Genomic DNA, 5,433 nt, shown 5'->3' with positions numbered 1-5,433 from the left:
CCAATTATCAACCTGTAGACACTAAATTACCCATCAGCTATCTCTTCTCTGTTCCTTCTTTTGTTTGTGGACCCAAATCCTTTATCATCCACCACATTCAGAATTTAAGGATGAACATAAAAGTACCTGGTAATTGAGGAAGCCTCCCTGCTAGTGTCCCTCTAAGAGCTTAAGGAACAAACACTCCTGTAAGGGGAGTTTGTTTCTTTCCACCAGACAGGAGAGCAGTAAGTCCCTATCTTTCAATCTTTGCAAATTTCAAAGCACTGCTCAGATGCCTCTATGCTTGCAAATTAACCTGCTTCAGGAGGATCAGTGGATAGCAATATGTTTTCAGGACAGATGAATCAAATAACTAAAAAGAAAATAAAAAAGCCACCCCACTCACCAGAAGCAACTGACGTTAATATCTCAGTATATCTGTCTAAAGTCTTCTACATACATGCATTTATAATACATATTTAATAAAATTAGGGTTATAGTAGATGATGTTTTATAAAGTACTTTTTCACTTAATAATATATTGTGAATAATGTCAATAAATATACTCCTATAATAAGATTTTTAATAGCTGCAAAGTTGGTGATTGTATTCTTAAGGTTTACGCAGTCTTCTGGAGTCATGAACTTTGCCTTTCATTCCAGAGACTTTTTTTTTTTTGTAGCAGAGGAAAATATTTCCTCTGTAACTGAGAAGGGTATCTAGATGTCAGGGACATTACCAGGGGACATGCCATTTCTCTTTTTTTAATTTTTCTTTAGCCAAACTGTAGTAGCTGAGGGAAAGGGCCATATTATATCTATGGCAAAGTACCTGTTCACAAAATTTTGGCCACATTTATAAAATTCTAATTCCAGATGAAGGGGCAATAAAGTTTATTTTCCTGAAAACCACAGAGAAGAGGAACAAGAATAGATACCAATGAGTTGCAAGCATCATTACATATCCTGAGTTCAGAAATTTTTTGGTTGTTGGGCAGTTCTAGTTGGCCAGATTATGGCAGGTTTCTCAGAGGCAGAGCCACCAAGATGTTGACCACTCAGGTCTTTTTTCTTTCTTTTTTAAGTGTGAGGAGGGGAGACAGAGACAGATTCCGACATGCACCCTGACCGGGATCTACCCAGCTAGCCCCCTACTGGGCACAATGTTCTGCCCATCTGGGGCCTTTGCTAGGCAACTAGAGAGAGAGAAAGAGAGAGAGAGAGAGCAGTAGGAGGGGGAGGGGTGGAGAAGCAGATGGTTGCTTCTCCCGTGTGCCCTGACCAGGAATCAAATTCGGGACTTCCACATATTGGGCAGATGCTCTACCACTGAGCAAACTGGCCAGGGCCCTGCTCAGTCTTTATTTTGGGGTTTCTGGGGCATAGACGGCCTTGGTGCAAAGAACATGTTATCAGATATGGCACCCTTTCAGATAAAGATTCTGAGCCAACAGGAGCATAAAATTGACCAGCTGTATTACTTCTTGGATTTATTTGTAAGTAACTTTCTCTCTACACAACAAACCTTCTGAATGTTCACTTGATAGCAAGGGAAGAATGGCACTCTTTTTGTTCCATTTCTGCATCTCTTTGCTTGAATTTCCTCCCTCATGGCAGATATTGAGGGATTCCAATTTTAGTATATGTGCTGCCGAAGCGAGCACGACATTGAGGGATTCCAACTGGCATTAAAGGATATTAAGATTCAGAGACGACGTAGAGATAATATGTAACACTTACTGGACATTTATTATATAATGTTTGGTGTTTTACATTTATAATTCCATTTAATTCTTGGAAGAACCCTGTTATTTGGCTATTACAATGATCCCAACTTTATAGGAGAGAAAACTGAGACTCAGAAATGTTAGGTAACTTGCCAAACTTCACATGCCTAGCCAGTTACAGAACCAAAAAATTCAAACCAACTTTATCTGCTTCCAGAGCAACTGCTTATCTACACAGCTCCCCTTTCTGTCTCAGTAAATTTAGAAGTCAGGGAACTGAGAGGAACGACAACAAAATAAACTTAACATAAGGCCAAGAGAATGGCTGGCAAAATAAATCTCATTCCTTCTCCATGTTTAATCTCAATTTTATACCTTGGCTAAGAATGCCTATTACAAAGCTATTTGCTTAAGGTTATTTTCCTCCAACCCCACCCTCATCATCAGATGATTTCTATTTATAGCTATGTTTAAACACCATAGGCACACTCAAACATGCTATATACTGAATTTTTCATTTGAGCAAAAATTATTTCTCAAAGCATATTTGCTTTATTCACTGTTTTTTGCTAAGGAATTAAAAAACTTTTTTGTGAGGGGGTTTGCTTTTAACTTTTTGTTCCAAGTGTTCCTCAGCTTAAGAATTGAAAAGGTCAGCCTGATTGGTAGTGGCATAGCAGATAGAGTATCTACCTGGGATGCTAAGGTCTCAGGTTTGAAACCCCAAACCAGCTTGAGCCCAGGGTCACTTACTTGAGTGTGGGATTATCCACAGGATCCCATGGTCAATGGCTTAAGCCCAAAACTCACTGGCTTGAAGCCTAAGGTCGCTGGCTTGAGCCCAAGGTCATTAGCTTGACTGGAGCACTGTGATCAAGGGACTTATGAGAAGCAATCAATGAACAATTTAAGTGCTGCAACTACGATTGATGATGCTTTTCAGATTTCTCCCTTTCTGTCTCTTTCTCAAAAAAAAAAATGAAAGAAAAAAGAATTGAGAAGATCAGGCCAATTATTCAAGACCAAATCACACTGAGTTTTTTATTTGTTTTTGTTTTAAAGAGGAGGAGAGATAGTAAGACAGACTGCTGCATTCACCTGTACCAGGATTCACCGGCAACCTAGTCTGGGGCCAATGCTCAAATTAACCAAGCTATTTTTAGCATCTGAGACTGATGCACTCAGACCAATGGAGCTATCCTCAGCACTCCTGCTGATGCTCAAACCAATCAGGCCAGTGGCTGTGGAAGGGGAAGAGGGAGAGAAGCAGATGGTCACTTCTTGTGTGCTCTGACTGGGAATTTAACCTGGGACATCCATACACTGGGCTGACACTCTGTCCGCTGAACCAACCAGCCAGGGCCACGACTTTTTTTAAAACTGATTTTAGAGAAGGGGGAGAGAGAGAGACATCAATTTGTTGTTTCACTTATTTATGTATTCATTGGTTGATTCTTATATGTGCCCTGACCAGGAATGGAACCTGCAACCTTGGTATATCCAGATGACGCCCTAATCAACTGAGCTACCCAGCCAGGCCCCAATCATGCTTAATTTTAAGATCTTTGGCTATTCAAGTTCTACAAAGTAAGAAAACATTCTAGATTTCTTTTAAAGACGTTCTGATTTAATTCTATATTGTTTATAATCATGTGTGCTTTACTTTACTGCTTGAATGCTAATAAGAGCTTCCTAGAATTCATTGCTTTAAGAAGTCATGGCATCTAATTATTTGGCAGGATGTTTTAAGTATATATAATTATATCTTCCCTCCATTTTGTGGTGGTAGTGAACCAAGTAATCTGCATCAGGAGAAAATAAATAATACCTACATTAATTGCTAGCTAGCAACAAGGAGCTCACAGCACCAGTGAGAAACCCACTCATTTTAATCTCAGCATATAGAGAGTGCTCAATAGTTTTTAATCTACCAAACTAACATCACCCCTACTTTTATAGATATTAACTCAGGCAAAGGGAAATTATACTGATCCTGTTCCTTATCTCAGTCCTTGAAGGTCAGTTGTGTGAGTGAGACTGAGACCTTGAATTTGGGAATATGAAGTTTTAAATTCTGATCACTACCTTTGGCAAATCCCTTCTCTTTTCTGAGTGCCTGTCTACTTCTTGCCCTGTTAGATAGTTACAATACAACCTGAAAAATAAGACATAGTCCTGGCTGGATAGCTCAGTTGAGTGGAGTGCGGAAGCGCATAGGGTGCTGGTTGGATCCCAGGCCAGGGCACATACAGGAACAGCTTGATGTTCCTGTCTCTCTGTCTCTCTATCCCTGCCTCTCTCAACAAAAGAAAAAGGAAAACAAAGCACACCAGACATGTCTTTTTAATTGTGGGCACCAAGTGATTATTTTTTCCCTCATTCATTCTAGTGGTCTTAACTCTTACTTCTATTATTTGGGGATGCTAACTGCAAAACATGGTCAAACTTTGGGCTAACAAAACTTTTCCCCAGATTAGTTAATTATGTATAAGCCTTTGGGGGAGTAAATCTAAGATACTTTGGTCTGGGCACACTACTAGAAGGGAAAGCACAATTGCAACTTCCAGCTGGGTAAGGCCAAGCCAGTCAGCCTGGCCAAGCAGGTTGTCTAGGTTGAAGGAGAATTTTTAGTCCCCCATTAGCTCATCTGGGCCTCCGGGGCCTTCTTCAGTTTGTTGACGGGGCTCAGAGCTGCAGTGAGCGCTCCCCTCTGGGGGTAGGGAGTAGAAGACAGGGGACCAGGTTCAGCTCTTGCCTTGTGCTTTAAAGTTAAATGTCCTTTGGAAAGCTTCTCTCAGGTCCTGTGGACATCATAACCTCTCTTCTACCTACCTATCCCCAGACCATTTTAAGAGTACTGTTGGAAGAATACAGGCTCCACCAGGACAAAGTATCTTGTCTATTTGGATGACCCCTGTCTCTCCCAGGCATGGGATCCCGCATATGGTTGGAGCCAAATATTTGTGAATGCAGGGACAGTGGAATGTGAAAACATATCACAAACCCCGAAGAGATTAATAGCTAGACAGAGGTCTGATACTACGTAAGCTTTCTTTAAGCGCGGATTTTAACTGTTTCTACCACCACCTGGTCAGGGCGAGGGCATATCTCCTTCCGCCCTTCCCTCAAGAAAGTAGCCAAATGCAGGCAGGGTTGGGTGGGTGGGAAATGTCTCTCACTCCCTGGAGGAACTGGAGTCAGAGGAAGGCGCACACAGGCGAGGCGGCGAAGTGTGAGGAAGAGAGGTGAGGCTGAGGCCTAAAGAAAAGTCCAAGCCTCGGCCCAACCGTCGCGCCCGACGGGACACCTAGGCCCGGAGACAGGTGTGTTCCTGGGGAGTTAGATGCACTACGTGGCACTCCTCCGGCAGGTACACCTTCCCGCGAGTGGCCTAATTACAAAGTGCTAACCAGAGGTGATAGTGGCCTCTAACCAGGCTACCACTCTCGCCCGCTCTTGCCCACAAAGATGCGGAAATTCCAAGCAATTCCAGCGCTGTCGCACCATAAAGGAGCGGTGGAGTCTTCGTTCTCGTTTCCGACCGGGCTGCAGTCGCCGGGTGAAGGGCCGAGGTGTAGCCCTTTTGAGAAAATGTCTCTGGCAGCTAGGAAGCCCTGCCCGCAGAGACTGCGCCTGCGCCAGGTCCGCGCCGCGAGCGCCGTGCTTTCTGGCACTCGGCCCGCCCTTCCCCCTACTCTTCTGGAGGACCACGCCCTAAAACTGAA

Source organism: Saccopteryx bilineata, chromosome 4, assembly GCF_036850765.1.
Source record: "Saccopteryx bilineata isolate mSacBil1 chromosome 4, mSacBil1_pri_phased_curated, whole genome shotgun sequence".
NCBI classification, from domain to species: Eukaryota; Metazoa; Chordata; class Mammalia; order Chiroptera; family Emballonuridae; genus Saccopteryx; species Saccopteryx bilineata.
The sequence above is the reverse complement of the archived record's forward strand: the minus strand, read 5'-3'. Positions refer to the sequence as shown.